The following is a 16,442-nucleotide window of genomic DNA, read 5'->3' as shown; positions in this document are numbered from 1 at the left end:
TAATGTCAAACTGAAGCCCAAATAATTCCAAGCATTTTTAAAAGTGAAAAAGTGTACAAAAATAATAAAGTCTGGGATTGAAGGGAATATTTTATTTGACCCCAAATTAAACATTTCGTTTTTTAAAGATAAAATTGAACTAAACTTTGGAATGAAAAGTTTTTTTGAATTGAAAAATTGAACCGTTTTGCTTAGAAATATCAAAACAAAACATTTTGAGAGGGTTTTTTATGGTGGTTTTGATGTGAATTCACAGACTGTTTCAGTCAACCTGAATCTATATTTTTTGACTGAAAAAAATATTTTGTCTGGAAAATCGCAGTTCTTGGTCCCATTTTATCCACACCAGGAAGTTCAGAAAAGTTCAGAAAATGAAATTTCAGCAAAAAAGAGGGGAAATAATAATTTAAAATATCTCCAAAAATATTTTCTGTTTTTGAACCAGTTCTAGTATTTTCTATGGGGCTGCCCATGGCAAAAATCACAGGAGACAATGGGCCAAATTAACCCCTAACATAAGAGACTTCAGTAGTGATATTCACCTGCTTAGGTGACTGATGAATATGGCCCAAACTGTGTGTTGTTTTTTTTAACTATACCAGCCTCTTCTGTCTCATGTAATCATAAATAAGTGAAGTGCCTTGCAATCTGTAGAATGTATTTTTCACAAAACCACCAGCTGGGCTAGCTTCTTGTGACTGGAGTTCTGTAACTCTCTTAGTTGACTGAACTTCTAGCTGTTGCAGGGGCCATTAACATCTATCTAGTTAGTTGGTGTCTGAGTTTTCCTTGTGGGCTTACCTTGAACCTTCACATTTTCTACCATAGAAGCTTTCCACAATGACACCTCCGTCTCTTTCCTGGCCTTGTTGCACCTCATGTAGGACCCAGCATGTACGAGTGGTTTGTTATTCTTCCCAGTGCGCATTAGCTTTCACTTTTCAGCACTGAATTTCAACTGCTATCAACCTTGCTTTCCCTTTGTAATGTCCAGTTGACTCTTTCTAAAAAGTTGGATGATTGTAAGCCAAATTCATTCCTAGTGTAACTCCACTGGAGATAGATTCATCCCCAGTGTATCTGGCTCACTGTGTATTAAATGCCCAATCCAATACCCACTGAACTAGATGGTTTATGACCATCAGAGGAGTGAAGTTCTGGAATAGCCTTCCAAGGGGAGCAGTGAAGGCAAAAGACATATCTGGCTTCAAGACTAAGCTTAATACGTTTATGGAGGGGATGCTATGATGGGATAGCCTAATTTTGGCAATTAATTGATCTTTGACTATTAGCAGTAAATATGCCCAATGGCCTGTGATGGGACACTATATAGGGTGGGATCTGAGTTACTACAGAGAATTCTTTACTGCGTGTCTGGCTGGTGAGTCTTGCCCAAATGCTCAGGGTTTAGCTGATTGCCATATTTGGGGTCGGGAAGGAATTTTCCTCCAGGGCAGATTGGTAGAGGCCCTAGGGGTTTTTCGCCTTCCTCTGCAGTGTGGGGCACGGGTCACTTGCTGGAGGATTCTCTGCACCTTGAAGTCTTTAAACCACGAGTTGAGGACTTCAATAGCTCAGACATAGGTCAGGGGTTTGTTACAGGAGTGGGTGGGTGAGATTCTGTGGCCTGCTTTGTGCAGGAGGTCAGACTAGATGATCATAATGGTCCCTTCTGACCTTAAAGTCTATGAATCTGAGTCTATGAGATGGAAACACTCTTAATGATTTCCATGGGCATTGGATCAAGCTCTAAAATCATTGTGCCATACAAAAATGCATTGTATCCTGAATAGCCATTTCCTTAACTCTTCTTATATTGGACCCCGCATTCCACATTAAGGTCTATTAAAGGAGCATCATGTCTTTAGCCGGTGAACAGGGGTTCCTTTCAAGGCATTTGCAATTCAGAGACGAGGAAGTAGGTGGGTTTTGCACAGCAGAGGTTAGTCTTCTTTCTCCAACCAATGGCATTCTGTCCATCCTGGCTGGAGAACAAGAGTTCCAAAACTTCCCATTGACCTAGGGAGCCATGTGTATCAGTGTGATGTGCTGCTCCACCTGGCTGGCTCTGTGCATTGGTAACTTGATAAGTAATAAACATGGCCTACAAGATTGCCAACACTGTAGCTCATGCAATACCAGCTCATGTCTTCATTTTGGCTGGAAAAACCATTATGTCAGGTACTGGTGGATTTCCAAGCTTTCCTTGCTGAAAATAGGCACCTGTCTCTTCAACTCTTCAGTGGGGAAATTATCATTTTAATTTTTTTTTAAATTTAATTTATCATCCGAACTTATGCAAAATCCCCTTAGCTCACACGCAGAAATACATAACATGGCCTAAAATTGCTTTGGGGAAAGCAAAAGCCTAACAGTTGATTAAGGTATAATGTCACTCAGAATTTATGATGTTTCGTAACTCTGTTTACAATAAGGGTGAGCAAGAGAGAAGAGAAAGTAGCCAAAATTGAAGGCTCTAGAAATGCTAAAGAAAGAAGCAGCATCCTGTGATGTGCTTAACCCAACGGAGTAGTGAAATGCTGCATTAGCCCTGAATTGGGTAACAGGACAAATTCCTTCCAGGCTACATTCCCTCCCATACAAATTTGGCCCAAAGCTTTTGTCTTAAGTTTGACGAAGATTAAAAAAAAAATCCGGTGTGGAACAACACAATCATCATACTGGTCCCAGTTCAGCAAGGTATTTAAGCCCTGGCCTAACTTTAAGCCTGGAAATCGTCCTAGAGTCTGTGCTTAAAGTTAACCATGTAGATAAGTACCTTTCTGAATTAGGGACAACGTTAATAGGCCTACCTTGAACTTTAGACAAAGTCAAAGACAACTTCAACTCTAAGCTAAAGGAGGGAACAGTTCCAAATATGTAAATCATGACTAATGAGGTGTTCCGGTCCTATGAACAGTGTCCTCCTTATGAATGATATTAATTGAAATGAAGTTGCAGCTAATGGCTATCGTAATATCTCCAGCAATAAGAGCAGCAATGGCTATAGCAATAGCTCCAGCAATAAGATACAGTCCATCCTCCAGTATCAATGGAATGGTTATATTTTATTGATATGGAAAATTAATTAGAAATTTCAGAGAACATTTAAAAGGGATTTATTTTCAGCTAACCCTTGGCTTGTGTAAGATGAAGAATTAGTAAAAGAACCTAAATGAAGAGCAGTTAGCTGTCATGTTTGTTGCAGCTGGAATGTTAAGACTTTTTCCGGGATTAACTTCATCCTATGTCTTGGAGAGAAGAGAAAAACATTCCAACAGATATCTTTTCTGGGCTTCTCATTCCCCAGCTGTAAACAGGGGCTGATCATCATCACCATAATTAATACCTAGCTCTCATATAGACTTTTTCATCAGTAGATCTCAAAGTGCTTTACAACAGAGATCAGTGTCATAATCCTCATTTTACAGATGGGGAAACTGAGGCAGAGAAGGTGAAGAGGCTTGTTGAAGGTCACCAAACAGGCTAGTTGCAGGGCTGGGAATAGTACTAAAGCTGTGCAGAGAAAGGTAATTCTGCTTAGTGGAAGATTCTGATACTCTGAAATTTGATTTTGTTTCGATTTGGAACAAACCCCCCAAAATTCAAAATTCTTCAGGAAAAAGTATGGAGTCATGGCTCCGAGCTATCTGCCTAGTGTGTGGGCCTGAAACTGCAGACCCTGGAAGCCTGGGCTGCTGACCAGGTGCAAGCCTGGGAACTCGCAATGTCATTGTGCCTGTCTCCATGAAACATTTCAATTTCAAGACATTGGCATTCTCCGATGGAAAAACCTTCTGTCAAGGAATTTCCAACCAATTGTAAGTACCAGTCCAATGACTTATCCACTAGGACACACTGCTTTTCAGAATGTGGTGAGGCCAACATCCTTTATGTTCGTAAAGTGCTTTGAGATGCTCAATTGGATTCTCCACTTTGTATATGTATTATATAGTTAGCATTGTCATTAGATTTGCTTGTGGGGAGAGGAACCAAGGAGCACGTGCCTATTTGACTCTGGGCGGAAGGAATCAAGCCTAGGCAATTTTTAACTTAGCAGATCAATTTTTTTGTGAATCAGAAAGCTTTGAAGACCAACTTCACATCATCTTGCTGCCCATCTAAGGTTACCTGGTGAGGACATGGTTGAGTGAGCAGTCTCTCAAATCCTCAGTCAGCCAACTGGTTCGTGATGGTTGGTGGTAGAGAGAGAAAAACATTGGAAGATGGGCTACCTTGGTGTTAGGAGGAGTGTGATACGTACAGCAGCAGAGGAGTGTGATAAGAAGCTTTGTAAATGGCATGGGCGTTTGGGAAGAATTGGCATGGCAGAGGTGCAGTTGTGAGGTAGCAGGGGAGCTATGAATCGATCCTGGAACAGAGAAGGAAGGGAGATTTGAAAACAAGGTTGGGAGTGGGTGTGGATGGGTGGTTAGGAGAAGCTCTGAGAGTAGAGAGGGGGAGATGGTCTAATTAAGGAATCAGATCATTGCAAAGAGTTAAATGTGCTGCCCAAGATGCTCTGGAGATTTGTGTTTTAGAAACACATGGATTATCACAATTCATCATACAATGTTTTTAAATCTACAGATGTCCTGTTGATGTTCCCATCCCCTCCTTGCTCCTTTCCTATTCCACGCGAACTTCCTCTCTTTCTTTTCCTCTGCACTTCCCCTTTTACTTTTCCTCTCCTTTCCTACTCTTTCTGTCCTTTTGCCTCCTCTCCCCTCCCTCTTGCATGACCTTCCTGATCCCCCCCCTTCCATAAATTTGTTCCTAGCCTTTATTTTTTTAAATCATTATGACTATATTTTAATTCTCATGGAACTGGGGGACCTAGTAGCACTGAGTTGAGGCAGGCATTGTTCAGCCAGGTCCTTCACAAGCTCATCCTACACAATTGTTCCAATGCACCGCACTCATGACTTGCACCCTTGCTACTCCAGTCCTGTGCCTCTTGTGACAACAGACTACCGTTCATTCCAACACAAGGTGGTTTAGCTGTGGTAACTAAATAGCACAGAATAGTATGTGAAGGTCTTATGTGCACCTACAAACATTGGATAATCAGGGTGCAAGCTCTGCAGGCTGGCCCCTGAGCCACAGACTCCAATCATGCAGTTCTGATACCTTCGCTTTTGGGTAGATGTGAAGTCTGTAGGTACTTAAGGACTTCAGCACAGCTGTTTAAAGCTATTTAGGCATTGCTATGCTCAGTGTATCAATGCCTAACTGATTTCGGAACCTATACCTCATTTTCATAAGAGATTTAGGCAGTTAGACAGCCATTGGCCGTCAACTAGAGAGATGAGATGGATGAGGTAATATCTTTTATTGGGCCAGTTTCTGTTGGTGTGAGAGACAAGCTTTCAAGCTTACATAGAGCTCGTCTTCCCCACCTCCCCCCAGACCTGAAGAAGAGCTCGTGTAAGTTCTAAACCTTGTCTCTCTCACCAAAGAAGTTGGTCCAATGAAAGATATTACCTCACCCACCTCGTTTCTCTAATATCCTGGGATCAACATGGCTACAACAGCACTGCATCGGCTGTCAGTGTAATTTTGGCTCCTAAATGCCTCAGTCTCTTTTGCAAATGAGATTTATCTTCCTAACTCGCTAAGTGTTGCAATGCGGAGTGCAGCAGCGCCAAATATCTTTTAAAATCTGGGTCTTCGTCACTGATTGCTGGTCAGCTCAGTAAGACCTGGTGGAACCTCACTTACATGGACCTTATTAAAATGATCTTGGGAGGATGACCCCATTTGGGTTGACAGGGGTTTCTGATCAGTTAGGTTTGGTTCATTTTAGTGCATTTCATGTGAAAATTTTTTTAAAAAAGTATAGCTGGGCATATGTGATCTGCAGAGATGAGATCCCTGTGCTCCTTTTCACATGTCTGTAACCTGAAACTCAGGGCTGTGGAGCTGCAGGGCTGGCCAGCAGAACCACTTGTATTTATAGAATCTGTCTCCTTCCCTGTGGGTGTCCTTTCTGGATGGCCATTGACATCACTAAAGAGCGATCATCACCAGAGGTGATGCCAGGAATACACATTGTATTGGACTTTGAACTCTCCCTCCCACTCTCCTCAGCTGCACTGCTGCTCGGAATCCCAAGGACAAGCAGGCGGCGGGAAGAAAGTATCTCTGGCCTCAGATATGATTGTCAGAGTTGTCTGATGATTGATGTTCACCTTCAGCATGCACTCCCCTACAGCAGAGAGTAGCGATGCATTTAGCACAACAGATTTGCGTGGCGGGGGGTTGGTTTGATTGGAACAACTTGTGCTGATCCAAAACTAAATTGAACATCCTGGGGTTTTTGGGGTCTGCAGAAATGGGCCGGAAAGCTCAAAGAAACAGGCTTTAGAGAATGGCACTGAGTGGGTTAAAATGATCAACCACAATGTCTATGTATCTTCTTAGAAACACCTCGAGTCTCTAGAACCACAGAGTCAATTCTCAACCGGGGTTGGTTCAGCTCGTCTTCCTTTGCACTTCCAAGGTAGCTTTCATCAGAGATTCTCAAAGGTCTCTACAAATATTCATTCATTAGCTCTTCCAACAACCTGCGAGGCAGGTTAATAACAGTTGTTAGTCTCACTTTACAGATGGGAAAATTGAGGCAGAGAGAGGGTGAGGGCTATTTGTTCAAAAGTGCCATCTACATTTTGTTCAGCAATCACAGTGCACATCATGGACTGAGCTGGAGCTAGAACCCAAGGGCCGGATCCTTAACTGGTCTAAACAAACAGGATCTCACTTGAAATCAATAGAGTGGTGCCAATTTACTCCAGCTGAGGAGCTGGCCTGTGGTTTCCTGACTCACCTGCCTCTGCTGTGACCACTAGAGCACTCTCTTGTCCTGGGTAGCATGAAAAAGTTTCTTGTTAGAATTCTTCTGCATAAACAGAAGTGGAAATATTCTCTGCCAATGAGAACTCTTGCAAACTCCAAATCTGAAAGAAGTCGGTCTCTGCAGCTAGGCTCTTTCACCAGCTTCAGAGATTTGATAATGATCTTCGGACTGGAGGATTTTTCTTGTCAAGTAAAAAAGCAACAAAAGAGGATTTTGAAGCACTCAATATGAAGGATAAGGACACTTGAATCTGTTCTCCAGGACGACAGAGGGATTGTATCATTCTTTTTAACACTAGAGGTCACTCTGTGACCAGGGATGGGAGATTGTCATTTACGGGCGTTGGGAAGGTCAGCTGCTGCTAATCCGTATAAATTGCTGAACTACATGCAAAATTTGTACCTAATTATTAACTTCTTTGATGCAATATCGCTCTTATCAAAACTTCACAGTGCCAATTTCTTCCCAAAAAATTAGATGATGTGATTCGTAAAGTGCGTGACTCAAACCAAATGTTTCAGATGCAAACCCTGTAACTCTTAGCAAATCGACAGAGCTTAGTTATAGACAGTATCCCCCTTCGCAGCCCCATCTGCATCTCTCTTTGTCCCTCCTGAAAGCACCTGTCGGTTATGCTATCAGAATGGTCAGGAATTAATTGAGTTGATGCTGTTTGACGAGCCCAGGGGTAAAGAAGGATTTAACACAGCCACTAGACATTTACGTGCTAAACTCACTGACTATAGAACCTGCATGGAAAGGAGTTGGTTTCATTCTGTAATCATCCCTTTTCTCTCAAACACATCAAACTAGGGCTGTTTCTGCTGCTTTCTGCTTAGTCCTTTTTGATGTTGTTGGCTTCAGAATTGGTCAGCCATCCAGCCCAACGTTCACATGCAACTTTTCCCGTAATATATCAAACTACTCAGCTCTAGCACTTCACAAAGGATTTGTAGACTTTGTATTTTTAAAATTCCCTGTAAATTCCATTTGGATTTTATGAGCCTTTTATTGATCTCTGTGGAAGCCTTACATTTTCTTATGGGAGGGTTGGAATATGCCCGTCACTCAGCTATAGACTTATTCTCTATGGAATCATGTCATTAGTGACTCAGTTTTGCTGGGGGGTTCTAATATTCTGTGAGATGGGTTTCACAGCACTGATAGCTCTTCACCTTTCTCCTCCTGTTAGGGCAGGCACCTGCATTGAAGCTGGATGCCAGAGTAGTGCAAGCATTGCATGAAGCTAGACAGAAATAATTGGAATAACTGGGAATCGTTAGTTTTCATTCAGTTGCAGGGTCACAGGACATCAGATTTGAACTTCCTATTGAAGTCAGCTAATCTACTGGAAATAGCCTGGTTTTCCCCTCCAGAAGCCTGGGCTCAAATGTATCATAAATTCCAAGTGACATGAGTTCAGTGGTCTCAATTAAATCCCAAGAGTGCATCAAAAATACTAGCACAGGCCTTGGAGCAGCTGTGGGGCAAGGCTAGCTCTTGCATGGCGTGAGTGCACAGGGGAGCAGGGTTGAAATACATTGGTAAGAGTAGGCTTGGGGAGTTTGCACATGCCCTAGCCGGGTATCAATCTTTTATTGAACGTGCAGCATGTATTCGGCTTACACTGAAAGCAGTCAGCCCTGTGCAAGATCATTATTCTGTGCAGGGAGATAACAAAAAAAATCCTCTATGCTCAGTTATCTCCAGCACCTCACCAGCCTAGGAGTCATTGATTTCCAGCCCAGTCTCTAAAGGAGCACAGTGAGGCTGATCAATTTAACAGCACTGATTTGAATAAAGCATGCCCCATAATCTGCATGATCAACGGCCCGCTTCCTGATATCCTGAGCTGACCTGGTCACGACTGCCTCTGACTCAGATAAATAAACTGGCTGTTGCTAACATGGGATGAAAGCCTTTAAAATAGGCACCAATCAGATTCAATGCAGACCTTCCAGGGAGGGGCTAATCTTTCCAAAGCTACCCCTGAGCTAATCTTTCTTAAATGCACTATATGTTCCTAGCATTCCCCTTCATTTGGATTTAAATTAAAAGCTCTAATTAATCTCCTGATTTTTTCCAAAAGCATCTTTTTTTTTTTAAAGGCCCAACAACCAGCCATTTAGGGAAGAAAACCTGTTTGGAAAGCAGGTTTTTATTTAATAAACAGTGATCAACTGAACTGATTAACCATGGGCACATTACAGCGGGGTTTGTTGTCGCTGCTGCTGATAATTGCAGTTCCTGTGCCTGAGAATATTAAATGGCTGTTTGCAGGGTCATTTTCCTGCTCTTTTCATTTGAGGGAATGGAGGAAACAACAACTGTTGCTAGTGATTTTTGGGTAGGACTCAGCTGATGCAGCGTGTGCCCTCGGGAGGCCTGCGCAATAACGCTATCAATTGTGGCCATTTACTCTGCACTCGCAGACATTTCTGCAAACCTTGCAGCTGGCTTTATTTATTTATTTATTTACTGATTCACTTGGTAATTAGATCTTATCATGCTGGCTCCATGCTTTACATAAACTGTAAGCATTTGGAGCTGCCACAAACGGCATTGCAGGGCCAGCTGCATTGGTGTGCGCAGCTTTGCAAAGACTGAGATTCGCTCCAAAAGAAGCAAGAATAGCAAAGCAGTTCAGATACATTAGCTCCCACTGAAGGAGTTTTGTGGGGCTGAATTAAGAATGTTTCCATGTAGGAGAAGAGCTCCTTCGCTCAAAGTTGCCACTGAAACCAAAGTAGCATTAATGGGCTTAAATCTGACACCCACTGGGAGCATCCTCCACCCTTTGACTTCAAGTGGGAGTTGAGGGCATTTAGAAAAATGTCACCTTTCTTGATTTTTCGTAGATTTTAAAGTCAGAAAGGACACTTGTGATTATCTAGCCCAGAGGTGGGTAAACTACAGCCCGCGGGCCACATCCGGCCTGTGGGACTGTCCTGCCTGGCCCCTGAGCTCCCTGCCAGGGAGGCTCACTCCCAGCCCCTCCCCCGCTGTCCCCCCTCCCCTGCAGTTACGCTGCTGCGTGGGCAGCACCCACCCACCTCCCAGGCTTTCAAATAAGTCTGTCCTGCCGCTCTGAGGGGCAACATAAGAGGGTGGGGGGAGGAGGTGGTTGGATAAGGGGCAGGAGGTCCCAGGGGGCAGTCAGGGGACAGGGGGCAGTTGGATGGGGTGGAGGTTCGGGGGAGCTGGTCAAGAGACAGGGAGTAGGGGGGGTTGGATAGGGGGTGGGGACCTGGGGGGGCAGTTAGGGATGGGGGTCCTGGGAAGGGGTGGACAGGGGACAAGGAGTGTGGGGGGGTGGATGGGTCGGGGGTCCTCGGGGCCTGTCAGGGGGTGGGGATGTGGATAGGGGTCAGGGCACTCAGGGGACAAGGAGCTGGGGGGGGGTTGGAGGGGTCGGGGGTTCTGAGGGGGGCAGTCAGGGGGTTGATAGGGGGTGGGGGCCAGCCTGTTTGGGGAGGTACAGCCTTCCCTATCCGGCCCTCCATACCATTTTGCACCCTCGATGTGGCCCTCTGGCCAAAAAGTTTGCCCACCCCGATCTAGCCTGACCTCCTGAGTTCTGATCTTTAAGGTGTGGCGGGTGCTGCTTCACCCTTCCTCACTCATGTCGTCCCACTGATTTCATTGTAAGTCCTCCCTAAACGATTGCACACTTGGGTCCTATGAATCCCATTGCCATGTCTGCTTAAACACCATGGCGCATACTGTCCCTTCCATAGACAGGGGAGCGATGCAGGTAATTTTCAGGCAAGCTAACGGCAGTCCAGTGAGGGAGTGTGATTCCGTGCCAAAAGGTGGGAATCCGGTCTCCTACATTCTCTTGTCAGCACTGACACTCACATGCTGTGTGACTGTGGGCTTAATGTCTCTGACTCAGCTTACCCCTTTGCAATATTGGGTGTAACAAGAGGTATTGCAATGCTGGTTGTTTAGTGTATCCAGATCAGTGTGAGATCCCAGGAGGAAATTGATTATGTAGGGACAGAATATCCTTAATAACGACTGCACCAGTGAGAGAATAGATTTGCCTTGTGTACTGAAAGAAGTTACTAGTGAACGTTCAGTGCGATGGCAACATTTTTACACTGCAATGTTTGTTGAAACATGTCAGGGACGAAGACGATCACTGTGATACTGAGGAATAAGTGCCAGTTGCCAGCCACACTCCACAGGGGCCGGAAACCATCATGGTTTAATAATGCAAAGGTTTCAGAGTAACAGCCCTGTTAGTCTGTATTCGCAAAAAGAAAAGGAGTACTTGTGGCACCTTAGAGACTAACCAATTTAGTTGAACATAAGCTTTCGTGAGCTACAGCTCACTTCATCGGAAGTGAGTGAGCTGTAGCTCATGAAAGCTTATGCTCAAATAAATTGGTTAGTCTCTAAGGTGCCACAAGTACTCCTTTTCTTTTTAATAATGCAAAGCGTTTTTATTTTCTGATCAGATGGTTTGAAAACTTGTTTCTCCCTTGTTGGCAGCAGAGTGAAAGTGACAGAATGGGCTGACATAATGGGGCAAATATGGCTCTCATGGCCCAGTCCTGTTTTCCTTTCACGCTCAAGTTTACCACTGAAATCAAAGCAGAATTTAATGGGCTTGATCCCGTGAGGTGCTGAGCACCTGTTGGGAGCATCCTCCATCCCTTTGGTTTCAATGGAAATTGAGGGAGCTGAGCAGTTTAAGGATTTCCCTTATGACTCTGTCACATTCTGGCTAGTGGCAGCCTTAAACACGCCTCCCTCTTGCAAATTATTCCCATTCCTGCCAGGAATAATCTTTCAGGAGGGAGATACATAGTTGCTATTGCTGGCATATAGGGTGACTGTGCACAGCCAGGAAAACAATGCCCCTGTCCATGGACCCCAGCCAGGAACTCCTCCAGGGCTCCTCTCTTGGAGGGGCTGCAGAGAAGCCTCTTTGTAGGTGAGTCGCTGGGGGTGGGGTGAGAGCAAGAATTGGGGTGGAATACTTCTGCCTTGGGTTTCAACTAGTCCCCCAGGTTTTCTGCTGAACACGTAACTCCCTGGGCAAGCAGAATCTGGCTCTGTGTCAGAGTTAATGTCTGTTTACTGCAGATCACGTAGCCCCAGCATGGCTTTCTGTTGTGTGCTCTGCATGCCTTGCACATGTGGCACATCCATTGGCTTCTAGAGGGAGTTCAACATATCCCTTGAAAACAACAGAAGGGTATTCTGGCCCATATGAAATGAAACTTGTTACTACTCCTGTGCAGAGAGAGTTACCTAGGAGACCCCAGAAGCTGCAGGACCCATGTCTTTGGAACATTATTGCTGTTTATAGCTACTGAAGATGTTCAGCCACAAGGATACAGAAAATATACTGGATAGAACTGATGTCAATACAATGTTTTTGCATTGGGTTAAGTTAATGTGAACCCTTTGTAGTCCAAGTTATAAAGAACTGGATAATTCTGCTGGGCTTAATAATACGTGTGGACGGGTGTTTGCAGTTATATCCTTCATGTGAAACCTGCTGTTGCTTTTTTTCAGTGGAGATAAGCTGGAAAATTTTCTGCCTTTTACAAGGCAGACATTTATGCTACTATCCGCATTTGTGACTTTAGGGGTGTGTCTGGCTCTTGGGTCTGTAAATACACAGATCCACTGGGTTAGTGGAGTGGGGAGAATGTAATGGCTGTAGATAGTCTGGTCTATATCAGTTCTTATGCTGTTATCACCGCAGTCCATGGGAGGAAGTGGTGGTATCTGAGGTGCTGCATATATTCTCCAGAACCTGCAGGAAGATTCTATTCTTCAAGCTCTAATGAACCGCTAGGGCAAAGTCCATTTATTTAGGGATTGTGCAGAGTGAAAGGCTTTGACCCTCAGGATGCAAAATTTACAAAAGTTACACGTGTTTTTTTCCCCCCTCCTGTGACATCAATTGTTTAATTAATTAAATTCACCCCCCGTATAACCTCATTGGCCCGGTGTTTTTAAAATTTTCCCACATCTAGGTCATCAGCTCAAATTCCACAGAGGCTGGTAATGAATTAAAGTTGCTAGAATCTAATGGCCTATGTGAAATGTGTTTAGGGGGTCTCCGATCAATTTCCAGTGGACATTACCAAAAGCATGGCCATAAGTAGCCCCGATTGGCACTAAAACTGCTTGGAGAAATTTCAACAGAATCATATTTTGCTGGAATATGCATTTTTGTCTAAATGGACATGCTAATGAAATAGGATAGATTTTCATAGAATCATAGAAGATTATGGTTGGAAAAGAACTCAGGAGGTAATCTAGTCCAACCCCCTGCTAAAAGCAGGACCAACTCTAACTAAATCATCCCAGCCAGGGCTGTGTCAAGCCAGGCCTTAAAAAAAAAAAAAAAAAAAAAAGGATGGAGATTCCACCACCTCCCTAGGTAACCCATTCCAGTGCTTCACCACCCTGCTAGTGAAATAGTTTTTCCTAATATCCAATCTAGACCTCCCCCACTGCAACTTGAGACCATTGCTCTTTGTTCTGTCATCTGCCACCACTGAGAACAGCCAAGCTCCATCCTCTTTGGAATCCCCCTTCAGGTAGTTGAAGGCTGCTATCAAATCCCCCCCCTCACTCTTCTCTTCTGCATAAATAAGCCCAGTTCCCTCAGCCTCTCTTCATAAGTCATGTGCCCCAGCCCCCTAATCATTTTCGTTGCCCTCCACTGGACTCTCTCCAATTTGTCCATATAATTTCTGTAGTGGGGGGCCCAAAACTGGATGCAATACTCCAGATGTGGCCTCTCCAGTGCCAAATAGAGGGGAATAATCACTTCCCTCGATCTGCTGGCAACGTTCCTAATAATGCAGCCCAATATGCTGTTAGCCTTCTTGGCAACAAGGGCACACTGTTGACTCATATCCAGCTTCTCATCTACTGTAATCCCCAGATCCTTTTCTGCAGAATTTCCACTTAGCCAGTTGGTCTCCAGCCTATAGCAGTGCATGGGACTCTTCTGTCCTAAGTGCAGGACTCTGCACTTGTCCTTGTTGAACCTCATCAGATTTCTTTTGGCCCAATCCTCCAATTTGTCTAGGTCACTCTGGACCCTCCAGCATATCTACCTCTCCCCCCAATCTTAGAGTCATCCGCGAACTTGCTGAGGGTGCAATCCATCCCCTCATCTAGATCATTAATGAAGATGTTGAACAAAACTGGCCCCAGGACTGACCCCTGGGGCACTCTGCTTGATACTGGCTGCCAACTAGACATCAAGCCGTTTATCAGTACCCATTGAGCCCGACAATCTAGCCAGCTTTCTGTCCATCTTATAGTCCATTCATCCAATCCATACATCTTTAACTTGCTGGCAAGAATACTGTGGGAGACCGTATCAAAAGCTTTGCTAAAGTCAAGGTATATCACGTCCACCACTTTCCCCATATCCACAGAGCCAGTTATTTCATTATAGAAGGCAATCAGGTTGGTCAGGCATGACTTTCCCTTGGTAAATCCATGATGACTGTTAATGATCACCTTCCTCTCCTCCAAGTGCTTCAAAATGGATTCCTTGAGGACCTGCTCCATAATTTTTCCGGGGACTGAGGTGTGACTGACCGGTCGGCAGTTCTGTGGATTATCCTTCCCTTTTTAAAAGATGGGTACTATATTTGCCTTTTTCCAATAGTCTGGGACCTCCCCTGATTGCCATGAGTTTTCAAAGATAATGGCCAATTACTCTGCAATCACATCAGTCAACTCCCTCGGCGTTTTGCCGATATTTAATTTTGGAAGAAAACTGGACAAACTAAGTTCCAACGATGCTGACATCTTTTGAAAGAAAAATTTTGATTTTTCTCGAAGCCATGGAGACTGAGCTCCTTTGTTACTCCAAGCAGAGCGGTCCCTTCAGAAGAAGGGTGAATTTCATCTATGAGTTAGTACTGCTATGAGTTGTCATTCCATAATCTGGACTAGAATTTTGGAATGGTGTTTTTAATGGCAGAGCTGTTAGACTGTGGGTTGCACAGTATAGTTGCCCTTCAGTAAGGTTGTGGCTTGAAGGGAGAGTATGCCCCTTCGTGTTCATGCACGGGAGGCATGCCATGCAATAGACTGTAATGGCTTCTTCTGAGCTATTATGGGCTCTTGGGTCAATAATTCACAAATTAAGCAGGATTTACATGATCAATTGTAATAGTAATAGTTTCAAAGAAGGCATTGAAGTCTATTTGATCAAAAGAAAGCGCTTTCATGTGCATTTACACTATAGACTTATGACTTTATTGGGGGCAGCCCCAATAATTCATGGTTTAGAAACATTCCAGATGCCTACAGTATGTGAATGCTATACATCACTTGGAAATCCATGGCTCCAAAGTAGTAGAAAACTAAAGTGTCAAAATTATTTAGAGAAATGTACTAGCTAAATAAACTATATAACTAATATATGTCCAAAATGTTGGTCCCTATGGAAATGTTTCTTTAATTTTTCATTCACAATAATTGGAGCTCTTTATTAATAACAATCCCTTTGGAACCTTTTATGTCGAAGGACTTCAAAGTGCTTTTCAGAATGTCTTGTACAGGGATTGCTTCATTCTCCAGAGAAATGCAGCCACCTCTGTGATATAGCCATGGCAGCCATTTCGCTCCAATACACTAACAGATTTATATCTTGGTGGGATAATAATTTAATTACAGATACATAAGTGTTAGAATGCAAATAGCTAAGCTTTTGTTTCACATTTCATGTATAAGACTCCAGCAATACAGTGAGCCCAAGCACCATTCTGGGATATTGTCTCAGTAGTGACTCTGATGGAAGATTTCAAAGTAGCAGCCGTGTTAGTCTGTATCTGCAAAAAGAAAAGGAGGACTTGTGGCACCTTAGAGACTAACAAAATTTATCTGAGCATAAGCTTTTGTGAGCTACAGCTCACTTCATCGGATGCATACATGAATGTATGCATCTGATGAAGTGAGCTGTAGCTCACGAAAGCTTAAGCTCAAATACATTTGTTAGTCTCTAGGGGGCCACGAGTCCTCCTTTTCTTTTTTCTGATGGAAGAGTTTCACTGATTGACTCACTAGAACAACTTCATACATTATCAGTATCCATCCATCTGTGTATGGGCCAAATTCTGCTCTCAGTTACAGTAATGTAAACCTGCAGTAACTTCAGTGAAGCGGGTAGACTTACTCTGGATTTACACGGGTTTGAGCAAGAGCAGAACTGGATCCTATGCATTTTGATAAAATCATAAATGAAAGTGTGATGGATACTGGGTAAATAATAACTTTTTCTCTGCTTGTTAAATCGAACTAAATTCCCAATTCCAACGCTCTTTAAATGCTTTGGGAAATGTTTGGATTCAGCTCCACCTCCAAGCGTCAAACTAAATACAGTAGAACCTCCGAGTTCCGAATCCCTCGGGAATGGAGGTTGTTCATAACTCTGAAATGTTCCTAACTCTGAACAAAACATTATGGTCGTTCTTTCAAAAGTTTACAACTGAACATTGACTTAATACGGCTTCGAAACTTTATTATGCAGAAGAAAAATGCTGCTTTTCCTTTATTTATTTAGTTGTTTGTTTAACAGTGTACTGTATTTACT

This window comes from Natator depressus, chromosome 10, assembly GCF_965152275.1.
Source record: "Natator depressus isolate rNatDep1 chromosome 10, rNatDep2.hap1, whole genome shotgun sequence".
Taxonomy (NCBI): domain Eukaryota; kingdom Metazoa; phylum Chordata; order Testudines; family Cheloniidae; genus Natator; species Natator depressus.
Note: the sequence above shows the minus strand (reverse complement) of the source record.